The sequence below is a fragment of the Enhydra lutris genome, unplaced genomic scaffold, assembly GCF_002288905.1.
Source record: "Enhydra lutris kenyoni isolate GAN:26980312 unplaced genomic scaffold, ASM228890v2 scaffoldscaffold3, whole genome shotgun sequence".
NCBI lineage: Eukaryota > Metazoa > Chordata > Mammalia > Carnivora > Mustelidae > Enhydra > Enhydra lutris.
In genome coordinates, this window is record NW_019154087.1 from 50,030,307 (window position 1) to 50,041,615 (window position 11,309).

Here is an 11,309-nt window from a genome sequence, read left to right on the forward strand (position 1 = left end):
TAAACTGTTACGTTCAGGGAAGCAAATACAAGTTTCTCATTAAAAACTCTGAAAGAGGGCACCCAGGTGGCTCAGTTATTTAAGGGCCTGCCTTCAGCTCAGGTCACAGTCCTAGGGTCCTGGGATCGAGTTCCACATCAAGTTCCACATCAAGTCCCACGTCGGGCTCCCGGCTCGGTGGGGAGTCTGCATCTCCCTCTACCCTTTCCCCCTGCTCATGATCTCTCTCTCTCTCACTCAAATAAATAAATAAAATCTTTAACAACAACAACAACAGCAAAAACCTGAAAATTTTTATTTAAAAATTTCAAGCACATTCAATATCTAATATTTACAAAGTATACAATAATATCAAATAAAATAAATGTAAGTGACCTTTTCACTAAACACAATACAAATGTCTCCAGATCCCCTCCTGTTTACTCAAGTGTATTACATATTATATTTCATAATTTTTATGTAGCCCACAATGTTAATAAAATGGTCATAAAGGACTATTTTTGAGAGTAAAGGTGAGGAATACACGTGTCTTTGGGGTCAGAAAGACACAAAGGAATCTTGCAGCTCTAATCCTCCATTCAAAATGGGCTGACAATATTATGAAAGATGTTGACCACTGAGACCCCTAGATGAGATCAATTCTCCATCTCCACATCCCAAGGCCGATTCATCTGATGCAAATGATAGTGAGTAGCAGCTAATATTTGTTCCCTCACATTGTCAGTCTTCCTTTGAAAGACTGTCTTAGCTGAAGTCTTTAAAGGTTACAGATTCAAAACTGCATCTTACGGAGATGCGTTTGGCTGGGACTACAAATGATGCAGTCCGAAAAGGAGAAACTGAGGCAGGGAAGAAAAGTAGTGCGTTATTGCAAGTCAAAGGGAAAGAATGAAGAAGACCAAGCAGAAGAGTGTAGTGTAGGCACAGAGAAGAGAGAATCAATTCTTGAGGCTCTGTGAAGACAAAATCTCTTGATAGTTGAAAGGATGATAAAACCGAATTAAGAGAAAAAGAAGAGCTGGCACAAGGGGGATGAACATTGAATTAAGTCACAGGGGGACCATAATATAAACCATTCAGTGAAAAGATCAAAATGCTGATTCAGAATAAGAGGAGAAACATCTTCAACTACACAGTATAATTTTCAAACAGAAAAAAGAACAAACTGAATTGTTAGTAATAATAATAGTAATTCAGACAATAATAATTCTGGTAATGATTTTTGAGATTCAGAAAGTGTTTTCCGTGTTTTTGTTCTCTTCCTTTGGACAAGCTTGTAATGCTGTTGACTTTGCTGGCTGTACGCCTAGCCTGAGGATCATCTCACATAGGCAGCATTTAAAGGCACTGAGAAATTTGTTGAACTGCAATATGCTTTGTAAAATAACATTTTCATGCAAATTTTTTCCACTTGTAATATTTTCTTAAAATGATTTTTCCTTTTACATATAGCAAATACTCAAGGTAATAATATTAGCTCTGAACAAATAACACAATACTTAGAAAAAATGTATTCATAAGTCTCTTTACCACGTACTTCTATCAAATATTGCCTCCACGAACTAAGAATTAAACAGTATGTTAGCTTTTGTATTATAGACAAATGTAAAAATAATTCACCAGCCTGCTGAATATTAGTCGTTGGGAAAACGGTAAAATAAAATCTTGAGAATGTATGTATGTTCAAGCTCTTGACTGCATTGCAAATGTGATAACTAAGTGTGAACAAAAGTCTGGCAATACTGAACTTTGGTCCTTCACAATCGTGTGATGATAATAGCACAGAGGGAAACAGCCTTCAATTTGCATCCTTGACCAGAACAAGTGAGTACATTGAGGCAAAATATCATGATTCCTATCAAAGACTTTTCTCTCTAGGGGTTATACTGTCATAGAGAAAAATAAATGTAAATTCCTCATAAATTGCAGACACATTATGTATTTCATAAGACTCGAAGCAAGAAATACTTCTTTTTTGTTGAAATTGTAGCCTGATCATTACAATCTTCTTTTTCATGTATTATACTATTCAAACGGATAATTATGCTTTCTTTGTTAAAAAAAAAAAAAAAGTATGGAACAAGACAAAAAAATCACCTTCTGTGACTGTGTAATAGTTTTGCCATTCTCAACTATTGAAGTAGGTCACAGAGCTAGGAGAAAATGGAGGAGGAAGTTGGTAACTAATCAATTTAATCTAATAGTCTATTGATTACTTAATCAATTTAATTTTGTTTAGTATCTGATTAGTCACCAGAAAAATTAAATCAAAGTATAAAAAGCTTTTGTAATTTAAATTTAGGAGAAAACTGGGGGAGGGGTGTCATCTTTTTTTTTTAATTTACTTACAATTTACACATAATAAATTGCACAAATTTTAGTTTTGCTGAGTTTCAAAAAATGTGACCATATATTAACTGAAATGCAAACACATGTAACTGTGCTCAAAAGGGCCTCATATTTAGTCTGTTATTATTATTTTCTTGAAATTCTTAAAAACTTTATCTTTGAACTTGTGCTTTGTAAGTTGAGTCTGATTGAACGAAGTAGCAATGGTGTGCTCCACTGTTCCTTGTTGCCCCATTCTCACATGGGCTTTACAATGTCCCACAAGGACAGAATTCCAAAGGACAAATGATGAGTTAGGTTCAGTTAGACTCAGTGTGAGGTAACCATGTCAACTCTAGGAATGAAATAGCATGGGCACCACTAGCCTCAGCTGTCACCGTCCATTCCAGTCGGAACTTGCTTCAAACACAGAAAGAAAGCAATGGGGTTCTGAGAAACACTAATGACCAAGGAGCCCTAACCTATCATTTGCTAGTTGTGATCACTTACGCTGAAAATGATGATATAAAAAGAAAGGAAAGATAGCATAAGCCATAGTTCCTTTACCCTTCATGCTTTATTCACCAGTAAGCAGAAGTGACAGAGCATTGGCAGAATGTTTATATATCAGGCCATGAAATAAAAACAGTTTTATGAGTTTTGTGCAGAACTTTCACTGTTTGGATAAGAATAAAATACATATGTATGCATGAGCCACAAAATATGAATCATGTGATTTTAGTTATTCTGCATACAAGATAAATGTTCTTACATTTGCATTTAAAACTAACATTGCACAATATAAGGATGACCAATAAATTTTAATATTTAATATTAAATTTAAATACAATGATTTTAATTTTTAATTTTTCCTTGTCGAGAACAACATTGAATAACAAATTAAAAATGCCATCATAACTCAAAAGACTTTGGAAGGAAGAAAAAACTTTATGTCTTAGTACCTTTAATGACTTTTTTTCCTGCTTTATGAACAATGCTCCCCATTTTCATTTTGCAGTGGGCTATTATAATGTGGCCAACTCTGCTGTGTATAAATGGAATCTTACAATGCGGCTTCCTTGTGTCTTATCTTTTTAAGGTAAATATAAGCTATTATAAGATTTTTCCATGTTATTATGTGTGGCAGCATTTCGTTTCTTCCTATAGTTGAGTAGCATTTCATTATATGATTACCATTTCCCCTGTTGATGGACGTTTGTATTATTTCAAGTTTAGAGTTGTTAGGAATAAAGGTGTCAGGGGTGTCTGGGTGGCTCACTAGATTAAGCATCTACCTTCAGCTCAGGTCAAGATCTCAGGGTCCAGGGAGCAAGCCCCATATCAGTCTCCCTGCTCAGTGGGGAGTCTACTCCTTCTGCCCCTTTCCCCATTCTTGCCATCTCTCTCTCCCAAATAAATAAATACCATCTTTTTTTAAGTATTTTTAAAAAAGAATAAAGGTGCCATGAACACACTTATATAGGTCTTTTGTGAATATGTGTTTCATTTCTCCTAGGCAATCACTAGGAGTAGAATTCCTAGATCATAAAAAAATTGTGACAGATACAGAAGAAAAGCATTTAACAAAATAGTAAAAAAGGTTATTTATACTCCTTGCTATTTATTTATACTCCTAGAAGGAGTATAAATAAATACTCTCTTTTGAGTATATTAAATTTAGCATTTTGATGAATGAATAAAGAAGAGGTGGTACATACATATACAACAGAATATTATTCAGACATAAAAAGAATGAAATACTGCCATTTGCAACAACAGGGATCGAGCTAAAGAGTATAACGTTTAGCGAAATAAGTCAGAGAAAGACAAATAAGGAAAAATTAACATTTTCCATATTTGTTTCAGAATCCCTCTATTAAGGAATAAAACATTTGAAACAACTAAGATTCCATCCCAGCTAATTTTCCAACATCCCCAGATGTAACATGAAACTTAAGTTCGATTGTATCATTCCAAACACATTTTATGCAAGTATATATCCATAAACTATGTATACATTTTTAAATGCTATAGTATTTATGTAGAAATTGTATCACACTCAATTATCATTCTGTGGTTTGCTTTTTTCCCAACATTATTGAAATTTAGCCATTTTGATAACTTTCTTTGCTTCTTTATTTCACCTTTTCTTTCAGCTAAACCCTTCACAGTAATACTAAACTAGAGTTTACTTATTCATTTCTCTACTGATAATTTGGCTGATCCCACGTTTATCATTTTTACTATTATGAACAACATTGAAATAGACACACTTGCACCTGTCACCTTGTCCATGTATGAGAATTAATATGTAGATATAAATTGTCAATTTGCAGGGTATGTGCACTTCGACTTTATTGAATATCATAAAACTATCCTCCAAAATTGTTGTGCTAATTTACATTCCCACAAGCAATGTCAGAGTTCTCATTCACCTCATGTCATCACCAATAGGTAATATAACTAAACTTTTAATTTTTTTCTAATTATGGGTGCGTTTCCCAAATTACTGAGAGTTTGAACATCTTTACATATGTTTATAGACCACATATATGTCCTCTTTTGTGAATTATCTATTCCTGTCTTAGGCCTATTTTGCTTTTATTTTTGGTGTTTTTCCAAATTCTATCCTAATGTCATACAGATATTCTTCTATATTTCCTTTCAAAAGTTTTAAGATTTAGATTTTCACAATCTAGATCTATAATCTACCAGAACATTATTAATTTTTTTACAGAGAGTGCAAGGTTGGTATCTAAACTATTTTTTCCCATCTGGTTACCAATTGTCCACCCTGTATAATAAGTCTTTTTCCACCAATGGTATACAGTGCCACCTTGTTAGAGTCCCAGTTTCTGTAAATGTATATGTGAAAGGGTGTGTGGGGGGGAGCGGTGTTTGTGTGTGTATACATGCATGTATATGTGGGGTCTATTTGCATCTCCCAATATCAAAACCATGTTGAGTTAATCACCATTATTTTATAAAAATCTTGGAATCTGGTGGGACAAGTTAGTCTTTTCTAATAGATTCTTTCATATTTAATAGTTTCTTATTTAATGATTCCAAAGGGGGAATTTTGTGATTATGCAATACTCCCTTTTGACTATATTAAGTTTAGTGTTTTGATGAATGAATAAAGAAGAAGTGGTACATATATATATAACGGAAGACTATTCAGCCATAAAAAGAATGAAATATGGCCATTTACAATGACAGGGATGGAGCTAGAGACTATAATGCTAAGCTAAATAAGTCAGAGAAAGACAAATACCATATGATTTCATTCATATGTGGAATTTAAGAAACAAAACAAATGAACAGATAAAAAAAGAGAGAGAGAGAAACAAAGAAACAGACTCTTAAACATAGAAAATAGACTGATGGTCACCAGAGGGGTGGTGGAGATGGGTGAAACAGATGATAAGTACACATATCATGATGAGCACTGAGTAATGTATAGAAGTGTTGCGTCACAATATTGTACACCTGACATTAATATAACACTGCATATTGACTACATAGGAATTAAAATTAAAAACAATAAAAATAAGTTTACTGTTTTCCTAGGCCTATAACATGAAAAACAGTTTTTTTTAATAACTCAGTCTCAAAATTCCTATTAGTAATATATGCTTCTGTCATAGAAAACATTATGGCAAATAAAAATACACTCGTGAAGTGCCCGGCTGGCTCAGTCAAAAGAGCATCTGACTCTTGATGTTGGGATCATGAGTTCAAACCCTACATTAGGCATAGAGATTGCTTAAATAAATAAAAACTTTCAATATATAGATATACTAACAGGTAGCTAAGAAGTTTATGCAACATTTAGCAAAACATTATCTTATGATTTCCAATAGCTCTGCAAAATAGATTTTCCCCCATTTAACAGGGAGAAATCTTCAGAACACTTAAGTAAATTGCCCAAAGTCACACTGATATGCTGTTAATAAGCAGCAAATCCACATATCTAATTCTATATTGTGACATTTCCAGTGCATCCTATTGTCCTTTTATAATGGCCATTATGGACTCTACCACCCCTTTTTTTATAAGTTCACTTTTCACATGTAGAACTCATGCCCCTCAATTATAAGAGTATGAAGCCAAGAAGACAGTGCTCAAAGACGTTAATATAGTGCCTCACATACCAAAGGTGCATGATAAACATTCACTGATTACCCAGAATATAAAGATATACCTTATAAGTTATTGATTTTTTTAAATAGCTTTATCTTAAAAAACGAGAGATTAGAGCTTCTGAGTCTGTGTTATTTGGCATCACAGTAGAAGTGATACAATTTAGCTCTTGAAATAGAAAATTAGGCAGAAAGAGTTTGGTGGGCATTCAGCTGACCCATGTCCATCACATCCTTCAAGTACAGTGAATCAACTTCCTGACCTCCAGTGGGCAGTTCTCAGGAAGAGAGATTTAGAGATCAGCTGGGTAGAGCTAGACTATGTAGTATAACGTCAAACTTTGGATTTTATCCTATAGGTAACTGTGTAACACAAAGTTATTGGTAAAAAAAAAAAAAAGAAGTAAGCTAAGAAAGAGCAAAAAGTTCAAGCAAACTTAGTCCTAATATGTTGTCACGTCCACATACCATTTATACAATTAGTTGTGTAATATTTATCTTTAAAATTAATTCATTTTAAAACTTGGCAATAATATATGAGAAATTACAAACTGGACATGCTTTTCAGACCTTTCCCAATATTTTAAAACAAGTATGGAACTATAAAAATAAAAATGGCTCCCATGTTTTGCGTGACTGGAGTACGCTATAGTGAAAAGCTTTGCCTTGTTGTTTATTAGATATGTGACACGTGCCAATGACCTAATGTCTGTATGCTTCAGTTCCCTCATCTGTGAAATGGAGAGATGATACAAAGATGAACGTACAAATGATGTTCAAAGGTGTTACTATGTTTACTTGATTACAAAACAGCAGGCCCGGCTCTTCCGGGGAAGATGGTGGAGTAGGAGGACCCTAGGCTCACCAATGATACAAATATTTTCCTATTGATTAGTCACAGAAATTTATGCAAATGAAACTTATTATTAAAATTGGTTGTTAGGGGTGCTTGGGTGGTTCAGTCAATTAAGCGCCTGCCTTTGGCTCAGGTCATGATCTCAGAGTCCTGGAATCGAGTCCCACATTGGGGTCCTTACTCAGTAGGGAGCCTGCTTCTCCCCCTGTTTGTGCTCTCTCTCTCTGTGTCAAATTAATAAACAAAATCTTGATGGAAGGAAGGAAGGAAGGAAAGAAGGAAGGCAGGCAGGGAGGGAGGGAGGAAGGAAGGAAGGAAGGAATTGGTTGTCATCCCAAAAAGACAAGAATGATACTGATAGAGGAATCAAAGATTAGGAAAGACTAAAACGGACTTTTCTTTGGGAAGTATTCTCATGCTTTGGACATTTACGAGGTATAATATAGTTTTGTTTTGAAATGTCATCTTGACCCAGTTTGGAGGCCCTGGCTAGAGGCCAGTCAGTTCTCTTTCTTGAGCAGTTGATGAAGTCCATATCCCAACCCCTTCCCTTACCTTCTGGGTCTCTCACACTCCAGGACCAACAGGTACCCACCCTAATTGTCCCAGGCCAGGAAACCAGACAGCTCCAGACAGCCTGTATGTCAGCAGCCCTGGAAAATGTTCAAATTAGCCAATTCACATGGAGCCCCTGCAACCTAGCTAACTCCACCTTGCTTATCATACTTAAGCCACTTCTTATGGCAACTTCCTGTTGCCATGTCCCCAGGCAACCTCCTCTGTGACCCTGTGTGACAACTTTACTCATTTGGAGCTGGATGTCACAAAAAATTCTGCATTTCATTTATCCCAGTGCCTGTGTGTTGTGTCCTAACTTCCAAAGAACCTACAATCTTACCTAATATTTTATCATTATACGACATGAAGTCATAATAGATGGTTGTAAGTTTTCTCTCATTCCTTAGTATGCATGACTAATTTCTAATTATTTCTTTCTAAAAATAATTTGTTACTTTTACAATTAGAATTTCCAGAGAAGCTCTCAATAGGAATATACTCAGGAGATGAATTTTGGACACAAATAAAGAAGCTAATATTTTCTCAGATAACTAAAATATTTTGCATGATCTTACCATCCAAGAACCCAAGAAAAAAGGTATGGGAAAGATAATAATTGTAAAAATACAGTCAATAAGAACTTTCTCATACCTACCACTGATAGTGACCTTGCTACATAAAGGAAAGGCTAGTGAAAATTTTAGAAAATGACTAAATTTTATTTTTTAAGCTTTTAGGATTGTTAGAGTATTGTACTGCTGTGCCCAGTCTCTCTACTAACCAACATATCTTTGTTGATATCGTGAATCATATTTATAAACTAAGAAAGCTTGTAGTACTAAAAAGAGCCATAGCTGTGGCATCAGAACAATCTGGATTCCAGTCTTGACTTAGTCACTATCTACCTTATGACACTTGGAAGATCATTCCAACTACTTTTTAAATATCATATGTACATGCATTTATACTTTCCACATAAATGCATAAGTATAGTATCATGTTTAAAACACTCATTTTTTAAAATCTTTTCCTATTTTAGTTTGTTCCTTTATCATCCCCGGGTTCCCTATCACATGTCCCCACCCACCCACATGCCTATAGATACTGGTGTGAAGTTGGAATTTATCATCTATATTTTTTCAGGTTTATACAAGATGTACAAACATATACACATACATGTACCATATACAGGCACATCTACATATATACACATGTGGTGTGCATATCACCTGTGTAAAGTAAACTCATAGCCAACTCATTATACACACACACGTTTCTTGCCTTTTTTTTAAAAATTTATTTATTTTTATTTTTTTAAGTATATAATATATTTTTATCCCCAGGGGTACAGGTCTGTGAATCGCCAGGTTTACACACTTCATAGCACTCACCATGTTTCTTGCCTTTTTTCACACATTTCATGTAAATCACATTATGTCTGGTAGGATAGTTATATTTTCTTTCAATTGTGTGCCTATACTATAATTTATTCAGCCATTCTTCTATTGATGAACATTTACTTTGCTTTATTTACTTATGTATTCATTTCTCGTTTGCTGTATTCATTTGCTTAATTATTTTCACCACATTTTAGCAATAGACATCTTTGAAAATATGTTCTTACTGAGGCTCATAATTCCATGTGATGTTTCCCAAGTAAAGGACTACTGAGTTAAAATGCATATTATTTTAAAATCTTTAATAGATATTCCATAATTGCCTCCCCAGAAAGTGGTCACAGTAATATTGTCATAAACATGTTTGAGAGTTCATGTTCCCTATATCCTGGCAGCAACTGGTGTGAGCAGTCTTTTCAAATGCAGCCAATCTGATGTGAAGTGATATCTGGGTATTATTAGTTTGGCCTTCCTTTCTGCTTTTGTTCGTCATTTGGATTTTCTCTTTTATTCATGGCCTGTACACGTTTGTCATATTGTTTATCTATTTGTTAATATAACAAAGAAGCAATATAACAAATATTATGTCAGATATTTATAGATATTACATATCTGTTTGTTTTGTTAATTGAATTTTTATCATAAGTTTTTAATTTTTTAAATCAAATATGCCTCAAATATGGCTATCTAAGTTTCTAAGCTTATTTAAGATCTTCTACAGGGGCATCTGGGTGGTTCAGTTGGTTACACACCAACTTTTGATTTCAGCTCAGGTCGTGATCTTGGGGTCATGGGAAAGAGCCCCACATCAGGGTCCACACTCAGTGGAAGTCTGCTGGAGATTCTCTCTTTCTCTCTCTCTCTCTGCCCCTCCCCTCCTCAAATAAGTAAATCTAAAAAATAATAATAATAATAAAGATGACCTTTCACAAACCTAGACTGTGCATGTAGCTTAGATTCTATTGTAGGAGTTTTATCATCTTATTTCTTACACTTGATTGGTAATATATCATAGATCCCCTTTGTGTCAGCACCATTTATTAAATAATTAAAACAAGAGCTTTGTCATTCACTAGATTTTATTCTTTTTTTTAAGATTTTATTTAGTTATTCATCAGAGAGAGAGAGAGAGAGTAAGCAGAGGGAGCAGCAAGCAAAGGGAGAAGCAGGCTCCCAGTAGAGCAAAGAGCCCAATGTGGGACTCAGTCCCAGGACCCTGGGGCCATGACCTGAGCTGAAGGCAGACACCCAACTGAGTCATTCTGGCATCCCTCACTAAATTTATTCTTAAGCATTTCATAGTTTTGTTACTATTACAAATTTTTTTCACTTACTTTACTGAGGTTTATTACCAGAGTAGAAACAATACTGGTATTTAAATTTACCTAATATTTGGTCATTTTATTGCTCACTAAAAGCCTGAAATTTAATCATAGTACTACTGAACACTTTCCTTACCTTAAAATTTACCACTATATTGCCAAAAGATTATTTACTGCAGTTCCTTTCACCCAGCAAATCATGTTTAGGTATGAAAAAAAATTATAAGACATACAAAAAGTGGGAAAAAAGTTTTAAGAGAGAAAGCAAGCATCAGAACCAGACTCAGAAATGACAGAGATATTGGAATGAGCAGACCAGGAATTTAAAATAACTCTGATTGACCTACTAAGGGCTCTAATGAAAAAAGTAGGCAGTATGCAAGAACAGATGAGCAATGCAGGCAGGGACATGGGAATTCCAAGGAAAAACCATAAAGGTAATGCTAGAGATCAAAAACACTCTTAACAAAAATGAAGAACTTTTTTGATCAGGCTGATGAGAAGATTATAGTTGGCTGAGGAGATAATCTCCACACTTGAGGATATCTCATTAGAAATTTCCAAAACTGAAATGCATACAATGTCTGCTCTCAGACCACAATGGAATTAACCTAAAAATCAATAACAAACGGATAGCTGGAAAATCACCAAATACATGGAGAGTAAGCAACACACTTCCTTATTAACACATGTGTCAAAGAAGAAA